The sequence below is a fragment of the Ictalurus punctatus genome, chromosome 21 (genome assembly GCF_001660625.3).
Source record: "Ictalurus punctatus breed USDA103 chromosome 21, Coco_2.0, whole genome shotgun sequence".
NCBI lineage: Eukaryota > Metazoa > Chordata > Actinopteri > Siluriformes > Ictaluridae > Ictalurus > Ictalurus punctatus.
In genome coordinates this window covers 17,095,754-17,109,948 of record NC_030436.2, presented here as the reverse complement: position 1 = coordinate 17,109,948, position 14,195 = coordinate 17,095,754, and the positions used below count along the sequence as shown (strand labels likewise).

General features: G+C 41.6%; 1 protein-coding gene across 2 annotated transcripts in view; it reads left to right on the top strand.

Annotated features, from left to right (window-relative positions):
* The first annotated feature begins 148 nt into the window (after positions 1-148).
* Positions 149-14,195, top strand: part of sfmbt1 (Scm like with four mbt domains 1) — a 40,899-nt gene continuing 26,852 nt past the window's right edge. The window contains exons 1-2 of one of the 2 annotated variants that reach the window (XM_017450527.3): positions 149-332; positions 5,498-5,684. The gene's annotated coding sequence lies outside the window, so the exon portion shown is untranslated. Of the gene's footprint in view, positions 333-5,497; positions 5,685-9,740; positions 9,862-14,195 lie in introns of those variants that run through there. The other variant, XM_017450526.3, reaches the window with a different exon arrangement.

Below are 14,195 nucleotides of genomic sequence, written 5' to 3'. Positions count from 1 at the left end.
TCGCGGAAGTTAGACAACACTCTCAGACTTGTCCCCTCCTTGACTCCCTTCCATAGAGACAGCAATACACAGTGACTTCATAAAATTCTAATTCTAATTCTAGATTCCTGATGATTCCTACCAATCAGTGGTAAGGCTGAATCAGTTTTTCGCTCTGCACAACAAAGGACGAACCGCCTTCGCGTCAACACAGACTTCAGGGTGAAACTTTTCCGCGGGTGTCCTCCGGTTTGCTTGTTGTCCAGAAAAGCTGAAAAGACTCACGCAGAGGAGCCAGGAGACGCCAAATTGTCGTGGAAATTAGACAACACTCGCAGACTCGTCCTCCGAAGGTAAAAAGGTTTATTACAGAAAGATGGTTAATGCAGGATAGGATAATGAGAGTGCTTTTGTAATAAACCATTACTATATATATGAAACTCAGAGCATGACATAATTCTGTGCACCCATAAGAAGCAGTTTGAGGCAGTTCAAACAGGCTTTTTTTTTTAGAATATTGGAAGATGTTTAGACGAACCTTGAAAGGAAGAACATGTTTGTGTCTCTAAGCAGATAAGCATTCTGTACTGATCTCAGTGACATGACATGGCCTTCTTAGGCGTTATCCTCACATGAGAATGAAACAGAACAAGAACAAACTTATTACAAAGTAAAAATGAGTCACTCTTGATAGAGAGTCACTTTCTAGTCCTGTCGAAGTCTCGTCTTCTCCAGCTCAATGCTTGGCTCTGACACCCTCCTACAGTGGCTGGCACGCATCCATGTGGCTCTCTGGTTGACCTTTACCACGGAGCGAGTGACGAAAAGGATCTAGAATGGCCCCGACCAACATGGCTTGTTCCGGGCTTCAGATCATGCAGCGGAACCGTGTCTGGAGCTAGAAGTGCTGCCTTTACCTGCTTGTGGATAGAGTGCAGAGCAGAGGACTGGGTTGCACAATAATTTAACAACGCATCATCACATGCTGCAGCGTCGGGAAGAGGAGCTGACACAGGTCCAATTCCTGTGTGTGGAGGTCTCCCAAACAGTATCCCAAAGGGGCTAAGCCCATCCCAAGCCTGTTTCAGAACAGCATTTCCTAAATCTGTTTTTTAGTGTCCCAGTTTCTCTCTCTACCACCCCACCACTAGCTGGATGATATGCACAGTGCTGCTTTAATTCAATACCCAAATATTCACCCACCTACTTAAGGGCATGGCTCACAAAAGGTGTGCCATTATCACTGGAGATTATCATTATCACTACCGCGTCTGAGTCCTATTTGGACGAAGGGACGTGGCCTTCTCTACCTTCAATCCTCAACCCACTTTATGAGTTGCATAAACAGAGAAACCAATGCTTTAACGCAGCTATCATTCCCACTTTTGACACATGGTCCCTGCCATGCGTCAACTTTGAAGACAAGGACAGCCCTGGGGGGCATCGCCAAACTCCGTCAACAACCGTGCAGCCTGTTTTGTGCCACACAGCCTTTTCCTCGTCCGTAGCTCGTGCTTGGAGGTCTGAAAGCTGTAAAGAAGGAGTGATTATTTTCTTTTGAGTTTTGGGACCATAGCTGCAGCTGCTTGCTTTGCTGCACTGTCTGCTCGAGCGTTTCCTAGGAAAACATGGTCTAATTTGTTAGTGTGTGCATCACATTTGCATACTCTAATAGTTTTGAGGAGTAGGACTGCGTCCAGCAGCTCAGAGACTAGTTTGTGGTGGGCTATATGTGTTCCTGAACTCGTCAGGAAGTTCCTGTGTTTCCAAATTGTCCCCAAATCATGTATTACCTCAAAGGCATATCTACTGTCTGTGTAGATATTTACTGACTGTCCCTCAGCATGTCTTCATGCCTCTATGAGGGTGTACAGTTCAGCTGCTTGCGCTGAAAGGTTTGAGGGGAGACTTCCTGACAGACCCGTCTCGTGTGCGGTCACTACTGCATAGCCCACTCGATTTTTACCTGTCCCTGGGTCACACGACACTGACCCGTCCACAAAAAGGATCAAATCTGGGTTTTCTAATGGAACATCTTTCAGATCGACTCTAGGAGAGCAGAGTTTGTTAGTCAGTACGACACGATCATGTGGTTCCCCGTCTCCCTCTGTTGGAAGAAGAGTAGCAGGGTTAAGGACCAGCGTTTTATAGTGACATTCGGCATGTCTAGTAGTATAGTGTTATGGTGCAGCCACCATTGGGTGGACAGGTGTGAGGTTGTCTGTTCAAGTAGGAATAACAACACCTCATGTGGAACCAAGAGGATCAATTCTGAGTAACCTACCAGGTCTCTGGATGCCACCACAGCTTTCTCAGCTGCTGCTACTACACGTACACACGGGAAACTCTCTAGCGACTGGATCCAACTTACCTGAGAATGAGCTGTCCAACCTGTTGCATATGCCATCTCTCTGAGCGGTGCTTCTAGACTGGAATAGTTTAGAATGAAAGATCTCTGATACGAACACATACCTAGGGTAGAGAGAACTTGCTTCTTCGTCAGAGGCTTGGGAATCTTCTGGATTGCAGATACTCTTTCAGCAGAGAGTTTCTTTCCCTTTGCAGAAATGTCATGACCCAAGAAATCTCACTTCTAGTTGTACATACTGTAATTTGGAGAGACTGGCTTTGTGTCCCTCTTTGGCAAGATGCTGCAACAATTTAATGGTGTCAGTTTCACACTGTGCCCTGGAGAAAGTGGTAGAGGTGCTAAACTGTCCTTTAGCATTTGGTTGTATATGGTTAGTGACTCACAATACCCTTATCACAAGCGAGTGAGAGTGTAAGGATGTCAGTCAAATATGAATGCAAACCGAAACTGTCTTTATCAAGAGATATACTGACAAAACGCATTAGCTAAATCTACGACTGAAAACCATTCGCTATTTGCTGGAACCTGGCTTAATATAGTGTAAGAATTTTGCATGTCTGGAGCTCTCTGTTTGACTGCTGCATTAACCGATTGCAAATCTTGTACAAATCTCCATTCTTCAGGTTGTGGGGGTTTTCTTTCTTTCTTTACCAGAAATATTGGAGTGCGCACTGACGAATCAGGGCAGGGAACAATGACCCCTGCCTTCAATAATGAATTGAAATCTGGTCCAATGCCCTCAATAGCTTCTGATTTAAGAGGGTATTGAGATTGTCTGGGCCTAAAGTCAGATTTGGGCGTGATCACGACTGGTGGTGCACTTTTAATCAGGCCTACGTCATGTTTCCCTTGGGCCCACAGCCTGAGAGGCACCTTCTTCAATTGTAGGTGCATCTCTAGAGGTGTGGGGCTTGTCCCAAGGTTCAGAAACATTCCCTTGTCATGACATACAAATAAAGCTGTTCATAAAGCTGTTTCTGAGATGTGCCTCCCATGCTGTGACGGCCGCCTACCCATCTGCCAGAGCGTCGGGTTTCTCCAAGCCTGAGTTTGCGTCATGGATCTCAGTGAGCCTGGACAGGTACTGTGATACAGTCTCTGAGTCTTGTTGTTTACACATCGCTATTTGTGTCATGTCCATTCGCACAGGAAAGTTGTTCGTCAGCTTCTGCTGGAACACTGTGATTTGTGCTCTGTACCTTGCGTTGACTCCATCACCCCACTGTAGGTTGATCAGGCGGACATCGTTCTCTGGGAATTCACATGAAACCTTGACCCAGTCCGTGCCAAGTTTCGCCATGAGCAGTCATCGTAGTTCATGAGTGGTGGGTCTGAATTCTCTGCAGAATATCTGAAGTTCATCCCCAAACTTTCATCCTCCTACTTTACGGAGAGCCGGCAGATGCGTCATGCTGCTCCTGATGTCTTCCAATGTCCATGGTCTGTGAACTAGCGTAGGGCCTCCTTCTCTGGCCACTTCTAGCATTGGGGCATTCACCATGGTGTGCAGTGTCCCTTCTCTGTCCGATTTTGTTGGTCTGAAGCCCTCAGGCAGCAATGTTGTTGGTCCCTTCACTTGGGATCTCGTGTGTAACGCCACCGGTGAAGCTAGGATGGCTGGCGCATAGTTCCCTGGTAGTTGGTGGCTCAGTTCTAACAGGTTCTGATAGAGTGGCGTAGGCTGGGCTGCTTCATCGTGAGGAGGTGCCTCTGAAACTGCAGTTCCCTCCCTCCTTACTGGCTGTGGGTGTCGCAGTGGGGCGGTGTCCAGGTCGGGATCGGCTTTCTTCAGTTTAGCACACTGAGAAACAGATGAGGGACCTACCTGACTTTTTTTCTCTCTTTTATGTGCCTCATTCTGCCATTCAGCAAATGTCTTCCAGTCCGCCAAAAACTGCACTTTGCTCTTTGTTTTAGAGGTCTCTCTCTCTCTGCTTTGTCTCCAAATTAAGTTTCAGTTGTTCTAACTGTCTGAGGCTAAATATGATATTAGGATCAACATATGAGCACCCTGTCACAGGATGTGCTTTGCTATATGTTTTTCCCATATTTTATTTTATTTTATTTAAATTTCTACTTATTTTATTTTATAACTTTCAAAGTTTTAATCAATTTAACCTGCTATGAAAATCAAGTGAATATGCATTCTCGTGCACAGACAGAAAAGGTTCAAAATGTGTGCCAAGTCTCTAGACATTTAATTTATCATATAACCTATAGGTTCAATAGAGCAAACCTTAAGAATGTGAAAGAGTTTACCTGTGAGGGCGAGTCCACATACAGCAATTTGGTAGGACTTACAGTTTTCTCTTCCCTTCTTTTTTTTTTTTTTTTAATTATTATTATTATTATTTTTTATCTAAGTAAAATTTACTTGTGCGTTAAATTTGCCAAATATATCATGTACCACTGATATGATGGAATTCCTCAATGGGGCATGCCACTTGATAATAATCCGCCGTAAAAATACTGCCTCTTGCGCTTCTTAATAAGCAAATATTTTTAGCGTTATTATCTCTCTCTGGGGCGCACAGTGGCTTAGTTAGCACGTTCGCCTCACACCTCCAGGGTCTGGGGTTCAAGTCCTGCCGGGGCCCTGTGTGTGCGCGGAGTTTGCATGTTTGCATGGTTTCTCCGAGTACTCCAGTTTCCTCCCCCAGTCCAAAGACATGCATTGTAGGCTGATTGGTGTGTCCGTAGTGTATGAATGGGTGTGTATGTGATAGTACCCTGCGATGGACTAGCACCCTGTCTAGGGTGTACCCCGCCTTGTGCCCGATGCTCCCTGGAATAGGCTCCAGGTTCCCTGTGACCCTGAAAAGGAGTAAGCGGTAGAAGATGGATGGATCGCTTTCTCTATATATGCCCGTCGGTATATATCTTAGTTTTGAAGCTGTGATCTAAGAAACACCTGTCGCAGAGGCGAAGTTCCTGGAACTTCTTATAAAAATCGCTCCATGTAATACTTCTCTCAATGTAATACACGCATTTCTTATATCATTGACTCCCTTCCATACAGACAGCAATACACAATGAGTTCATAAAATTCTAATTCTAAATCATTGACTCCCCTCCATAGAGACAGCAATACACAATGACTGCATAAAATTCTAATTCTAATTCTAAATTCTTGATGATTCCTACCAGACTGTGTGTCTGCACAACAAAGGAAAAACCGCCTTCGCGTCAACACAGACTTCAGGGTGAAACTTTTCCACGGGCGTCCTCCGGTTTGCTTGTTGTCCAGAAAAGCTGAAAAGACTCACGCAGAGGAGCCAGGAGACGCCAAATTGTCGTGGAAATTAGACAACACTCGCAGACTCGTCCTCCGAAGGTAAAAAGGTTTATTACAGAAAGATGGTTAATGCAGGATAGGATAAAGCAGGATAGAATAATGAGAACGCTCTAAAGTCCTTGTAATAAACCACTACTATATATATGAAACTCAGAGCATGACATAATTCTGTGTACCCATAAGAAGCAGTTTGAGGCAGTTCAAACAGGCTTTGTTTTAGGATCTTGGAAGATGTTTAGACGAACCTTGAACAGAAGAACATGTTTGTGTCTCTAAGCAGATAAACATTCTATACTGCTCTCAGTGACATGACATGGCCTTCTTAGGCGTTATCCTCACATGAGAATGAAACAGAACAAAAACAAACTTATTACAAAGTAAAAATGAGTCATTTCCCTCACAAGTTCTAAGGCATTACCTGAGGAAATAATGAGCTTGTCTAATAACATTTAGTGACATAATATAACATACGACTGATACAGCTGAGGTTTACATACGTTTACACACGCCTTGCCGAACCTGCAACATGTTAATAATGTAATAAAAAATACGAGGGATAATAAAAATTCATTTGGTTTTTTATTTAGTCCTGCCCTGAATAAACTATTTCACATAACACATGTTTACATGTGTCACAATAATAACTGAATTTACACAAATGAACCAGTTCATTATTTTGTTTAAAGAACTTTTTTTTCATTATTTTCAATTATTGGAAGTCACCCAGGCCCTGAAGCAGCAAAGCATCCCCACACCATCACACCACCACCACCATGCTTGGCTGTAGGTCTGATGTTTTTTTGTGTGGAATTCAGTGTTTGGTTTATGCAAGATGTAACGGGATCCCTGTCTTCTAAACATTTCCACTTTTGACTCATCTGTCCACAGAACAATTTCCCAAAAGGTTTGAGGATCATCAAGGTGTGTTTTGGCAACATTCAGAGGAGCGTTAATGTTTTTGTGGGTTAGCAGTGGTTTTCACCTCACCACTCTTCCATGGAGGCTATTTTTGCCCAGTGTCTTTCTGATAGTGGAGTCATGAACAGTGACTTTTATTGATGCAAGAGAGGCCTGTAGGTCCTTCGATGTTGTCGGTGGTTCTTTTGTGACTTCCTGGATGAGTTGTCGCTGTGCTCTTGGAGGAATTTTGGAAAGTTCACTACTGTGCAGAATTTTGTCCATTTGGAGATAACGGCTCACACTGTTGTTTTTTCGAGTCCCAGAGACTTTGAAATAGTTCTGTAACCCTTCCCAGACTGATGTATTTTAATCACCTTCCTCCTCATCATTTCGCGAATTTCTTTCAATTTTGGCATAGTGTGTTACTTTGTAAGATCTTTTAACTGACTTCATGCTGTTGAAAAAGTTCTATTTAAGTGTTGATTTGATTGAACAGGGTTTGCAGTAATCAGGTTGTGTCTAATCCAGCTGAACCCCATTATGAATACAGTTTCATAGATTTGGGGAATTAGTTACAGTGGGGTTCAAATGCGTTTTTCACACAGGTCCAGTTGGTATTGGATAACTTTTTTGCTTCAATAAATAATATTATCATTTAAAAACTGTATTTTGTGTTTACTCAGGTCGCCTTCGTTTTATCTCAGATTTTGTTTTAATTTCTGAAACAATTTAATATGAAACATATACACAAAAACAGAAGAGATCAGGATGAGGAAATACTTTTTCACAGCACTGAACATGTTTCCAAGAAGACAAAATAATTACAATTTACACTTAGTATCCTGTTCAAAAGTTTACACCCCCTTGGTTCTTAATGTGTTGCCTTCTTGAGCATCAGTGAATGTTTGCACCTTTTGTAATAGTCATGTACGAGTCCCTCAGTCGTCCTCAGTGTGAAAAGATGGATCTGAACCTCATATAAACGCTGTTGGAAAGGGCTCAAATATGCAGAAGATGCTGGAAATGTAAAGAATGCGCAGGACCTGGAGGATTTTTCTGAAGAACAGTGGGCAGTTTAACTGCTCAGGATAAACAAAGGACTCGTGAACAACTAACACAAAACATGAAAACATTCGTTAATCATCCAAGTAACGACACACAGTATTAATAATCAAGCGTGTGTAAACTTTTGAACTGGTTCATTTGTGTAAATTCACTTATTATTGTGTCTTGTAGACTATATGTAAACATGTGTTATGTGAAATAGTGAATTCAGGGCAGAACTCAATAAAAGCTAAAAACAATTTTTATGATCCCTCTTAATTTTTTTTTTTTTGTAAACTTTGTATATAATACCATGCTAACTGACATATTTAAAATACGATGATAATAATGATAATAATTCTGAAAATAAGTAAGTAACCATAAACTAAATGAACAGGGAATTGTAGCTTTGAAAAAAAACAACAACAACAATTTAATATAACTTAAAGAAAGACGAAGTTGTGAAAGCTATAGTGCAGTGAAATAACGTCGAACTACTTAATTTATTTATTTACTACCAATTTTTAAAGTCTCTCTCTCTCTCTCCCTCCCTCCCCCCCTCTGTGTGTGTGTGTGTGTGTGTGTGTGTTTACTCGGAGAAACTGAAAGGGCGGAAAGAGAAATAGTTACTGTGTTATTCGATTATATCCTTCATTAGAAAATTATTACAGATCTTAAAACTACTGATTGAGGAAATATTTGGGAATGGCCCGCACAATTAAACACACTAAACCCGCATTTCTAACACCACGTGCTTTGACCTGTACTGTGTGACTCCGCGCCGCTAGGCGGCGCTACAGCAACTCCCTCGCTCTCTCTCTCTCTCCCAAATGCACAAATACAACCTAGCTGAAGTGCCTTTAAGAACAGTTACTGATTTAATTATTTTAAAACGAAAGTAATAACGTAACTAGATACAGAATCGCATTGTACACAAAGCTTATACTTGTAAAAAAAATGTCACAAGTTATACGAAATATATTTTCATAGTAACTAAGGGAACAATTTAGCCCTGTACGAAGTCTAAATGAAACACGGCTCATCTGTGTTGTCTTTATTTTTGATTAACGGTTGAACGTTTCGCCTGAGACTAATAGAAAATATTGATTTTGCCTCCATCTTGTGGTCGCCGTGTGTAACTGCATGTCTCTGCTTTTCCGCCTTTGTCTGATTTACCTGCAAAAACCTGGAAGTGTTCAAAAATAAAGACATCATTTCTTCTAAACTGAAGAACACACGCCAATTATAAACAAACAAACAAACAAGCAAATAAACAACAACAATAATAATAATAGCAGTAAACTATTTCAATCAGCTATTTCTGACCTTCCTAAAAAAAATTGCATTGCAATAACTGACTGCTGCAACAGCAATTGATGTGGCTATTATATAACAACATAAATATCACAATATCACAATGTTCAGGAACTTTAAGCAAACTGCTTTTTTATGTATGTATTTATTTATTTATTTTACATAAAACGAACATTTTAGAAATATTTATACATTATTGTTTATGTCGCTAATACTCTTAGGTTTAGTACTCGTTGAATAAATTGCTACCTTGCTAAAACATTTTACTTTTGCTTTAAAAAAAAAAAAGTAGTTTTGTCATTAGTACTAAGTGTAACGACGCAACCATGCAGAAATCTTCCGCCATATTAACATTACACAGAGCTTCATAGAGCTGAACTCGAGACAATCTCTCTCAAGCACACAAAGCCCAGAAAAGCAGCATGAGTGGAACATTTATTCATTATTCGTGGGTTTTAATGATGATAATAATAATAATAATAATAATAATAATAATAATAATAATAATAATTTTACGGCAACTTCATGAGGTTTAAGTGATCCTACATCCTGACAGATAACCTGCTCAGGTTAACTGCAGCGTGCGTCGCGTGCCACTATACTCTATCTCTTTCCAAACCCAAACAGTAAATAAACCTCAACCTAACATTACTTCTGGACGTCATTTCTACCTACGAGTTAAAAACAATCCCACCTTTAAGAAGTAAATAAACCCAAGTGCTGTGTTTTTATTATCATTATTATGATTATTCCATTATTTTATTGGTTGTAATCCGACAGTATTAGATGAATCGAATGCTTAGCTGCACGCGGACAGGGAGGTTAGGCGCCCGCGCATGCGCAGTAGCACTTTGGGCCATATTGGAATGAGGTCGTGAACGACTAACGAAGGCGGAAAAAAGAGAGAGAGAGAGAGACGGCATCTATTAAAGGAAGGGGGGAAAAAAACTCTTCGGAGGTAAGAAACAATCCGAGTGTTGATTTGAGAGTGGTTGAGAGTTTAATGCGTCGGATGAGTGTGTTTCTGAGCGGGTCGAGGGTGCTGTTTTCTTTCTCGGCTGCTTTTTTTTTTTTTTTTTTTTTTGGAAATCAAAAAATAAAAAATAATAAAAGATGACTTGTGCTCGAATGACGTTCGGGTTGAAGTTGACTTGGTTCCGGGCGGTTTTTCGAGCACGAGCCTGCGCTCGCATGGAGCGGAAAAACGCACGAGAACATCATACACATCATAGCACGCGCAGTTGGTGTTATAACGCGGAAAAGAACGTGCTGTAGTGCGGGGTCTTTATGTGCGAAAGTTGCTTAAATCGGCGCGTATGTGTGGACACGCGATTACCGGCGATTTCTCTGGAGCAGGACACTGCGTCTAGACTCCAATCATCATCATCATCATCATCATAAATACATACATGAATAAATAAATAAATCATCAAGACGTTTATCTATTTTCTAAACGCTAATACTAGTGTGTGTGTGTGTGTGTGTGTGTGTGTGAGTGAGTGTGTGAACCCTGTGTGTTTGCTCACACTGAAAGCCGTTTCAGAGGTTTGGGGTTGCATAAGAGCACCATATCTGCAGTTCCTATATTGTTGTTGTTGTTGTTGTTGTTGTATAGCATTTGCTTTCACCTTCATAGAGAAGTTCCCTGGTGCTGCTCCACACAATTAATCATCCTCATTATTATATTTAATAGTCAAGACTAACGTTGCTGCTGTGCACGCGGTGTAATTCCACCCTTCAGAAGTTTTGCATGGGTTTCTCTGACATAAAGTCCACCCTGACACACATTAAAACATCTTCCTGTTGAGTTGTTTCTACTCGGTTCAGGTGGTCATCTGGTGAGAAGTTGGGGGGGTTGTGTGCGGTGCTGACGTCACAGGGTGAGAGTGCTGTGGTAGGGGTGAGAAGGTGGTGGTGGTGCATTCGCATTCTGAGATGCTTTTCTGCTCAGCACGGTTGTAACAAGTGGTTATGTAGTCAGTACAGAGGAGTGCATGGATTGTTATTTGTTTGTCTGTGATATTTTTTTTTTGGTGATCGCTGCAGCCGAAAATGCTTCGATTTTGATGCGGCGTTTTTTTTTTTTTTTTTCTTCAAAATTTGCGATGCGACTTGTGAGGTTTTTTGTTCCGTTTATGTTTGTTTATTTATTTTTGCGTAAAACTACTCGGATTGGTGAAATTGCGATTGTACAGAATTGTTGTGCACGGTCTTACGCGGTGACGTCTGTCGGAAAATGAGACCTTTTAGCTAGGGATGCACCGAAATGAAAATTCTTAGCCGAAACCGAGTAGAATGAAAAACTTGGCCGAATACCGAATGTGCTTTTTGCTATTTTGTCTTGCTTTTCAAAGAAAAGAAAAAAAACAATTACAAAAACTACAATTTCAAAATATTTATTTAACACTGAACATTTTTTTTTCCATTCCAGCAGGCATCGGCTACCAACAAGGCACAATATCACTTTAAATAAATAAAAGAGTAAAATATAAATATTTTGATGTGGTCATCTTTGAGCCCCCTTGAATAGCCGATGTTGGGCCTATAGCTGACTGCTGAAAGAATGGAACACTGTAGCCTACGACTAAAAAGTGCATTAAAAAGTGCATTGACGAGTGCAGGAAATGGTTCTGTCGGGTTCTATACGGCTGATGATATCGGGGATGTATACCGCTCGCGTCCCTGTACACCTCGCGGAGTATTATAGTAGATATAGGATTTGTCTGCCTGCCCTTAAATAAATATGTCTTTACCTGCTTCCGTACTCTACTCCCTCACGTCTCACGACGTGACAGAATACTCCGGAACAGAAACAAAACAAACGCACGTGTCCACAGTAAACGTCCGCAGAGCACGTAGCTCGTGCACGTAGCTTGCGCAAGCGCGCCCCCTCATCGAGGTCGTGACATTCGCGCGTCTGACTCTGGTTGCTAGGCTATTTGGTCGCGTCATCAAACACGTCATTGTTCGGTCAAATCTATTCGGCCTTTTCACCTATTAATGGATCATTTCGGTTGCCGAACATTCGGTGCATCCCTGCTTTTAGCTGTACTCATGTCGGACCAAAGCTGCGGAAAATCAATTTTGAAAAATTGCACGCTCCTCAGAATATCGCCGAGTCCGCTCGATTTTGCGTTCATTTCTGCGATCGCAAAAGCGGGAGATCCTGGAGGGAATGGTTATATAAAGTGAACAATAGGAAACAGGTTTCTTATACCAATCCTGGTTCTGTTGCTTCAGAGGGGTGATATGATCACATGCAACAGCAGTCGTAATGTTGTGACATATCCGAATATGAGGTGGGGTTTTCACACCAGCCTTTATCATAATTGCTGAATTGTAGCTACACTAGCAATTAAGTAAGGAATAGAACTTGACAGGACATGGCGTTGATGGAAAACTAATTGACGGACGATCTCCAGATGTTAAACACTTCCCGAATCGCGAAACCAAAAATGTATGCTTCTTTATGTTTTATTGTATTTCCAAATTGTGGCTGGAACGTTGGTTGAAACGGAAATTAGAGCTCTTCTCTACTCCAGTGCCCCTTCGACCACTTGGACGCCATGTCGTGAATAGAGGGCGACGAAACATCCGGGTTCGTAGAAAATACAACCCGCTAGAAACTCGCCGCTCCTGTGGTCACGGTATTGCTCTCTGGATGTGAAGGTTTTAACAAAAATAAAGACCAAAAAAAAAAATCCATAACAAAAGAAAAAACGCAGCTCATCATGCTACCAAGAAAATCGAACATCCTTTGTTTCAAAGACTTTCCTGTGTTGGAAAACATCCTGACACTGGAGACTCCTTCTGTAAAAGTCACACAACCCTCTCCTCACAGAATGCTTTTTCAAATAACAACATGTTATTTACCTGTTTATTATTAAATAATTATTCTGCCGTACACGTCCCTGTGAACGAACTGCTATTAATATAAACCCGTCGACCGGCTTACAGCCGGCGCTACCGCCAGAGCTGCTGCTCTAGAGAATGAATCGAATCCTTCTGACCAATCAGAATCGAGAATTCGACAGCGAACGTAGGGGAACGCATACGTGATAACGGTCAGGTTTCATTGTTGAGTCCTGAAAACAAAAAGAGCAAAAGCGTTTGATTTTTCACAGCGACGTTCAACATGACAGTAATGACGACGCCAATGTTGGACTCCGGAATATTCCAGAATGCAACTCGGTTATACGACGCAGTCACTTACAGCGGAGACTCGGCTCGGCTAGTTGGTTACCTGTCATTAGCGTTAAAGCCGAAGCTTTGGAAACTGATATGTTCGAGCAGTGAGGAGGTGGCAGAGCTGGACAGAGTGAAAGGAATAAAGCGCGGCTGCATCGCTGTCTTTAGGTAGAGATGAAGCAGGGAATAAATCCAACCGTCAAGTCGTGCCTGTGATTTTATTTATTAAAGATTTGATAACAAGATAGTAGAGTGCTGGTTCGGTTAATATAAGACTGCTCAGATGCGTTTTTATTTATATTTTTATTTGATTTATATCGGCACAAGTATGGTTAATGCGTCCGTATAAGTATCTACATTTTATTCGTCCATTTAGATACAAGTACAGAACAACTTTGATATGTAATAGATAATAACGATTGTTAATAACGATGTTTGACGCTAACTCCGGGTCTTGCCCATATTTTCCATGGCGCAGTCGCTTACAGAAGTTGCATGTTGGTCTCTGGGTGCTAGCTAAGCACTCCGTCACCGCGCTCGTCTCATCGGGCGTCAGGGATTTCTTCTCGAGTCTCGGCTGGCAATATTGTCCCACAATGCAACATGTGCATAAAAAGTGGCATGGAAGCATCTTTGCTCGCCTCACTGAGTCATACCTATAGATAGATCGTGGCCTGACCCTGTTATATTTATACAGCGCCTTTCACAATGCAGGCCAGAGCACGCAAGCACAAAAGAGACATTTGAATTGAGATTTTATGCAAATTAGTTGAGAGAGTAAAGCGATAAACTGGTAAAGTAGTCGGACCAAACGTGCGGTTCATTACCGCCACAGCTCCAACGCAACAGCGAGTTTACAACTTTCACACTGATTTCATATTTTCCTCAGCTTTAACCAAATATTAAAAACTCTTTTTTTTTTTTTTTTTTTTTACCACAGCGCTGTTGAATTCTCAATTCCGATTGGACAGAACGTGTTTTTGAAGGTATCATTTATCTATAACATCAGCTCTGACTGTAATTCAAATCGCAGGTTCGTATCAACGCGCTCGTTCTCGTCGGTTGCCGTTTCTATAGTAACGGCTAAGCCACAGGGCTTGCACG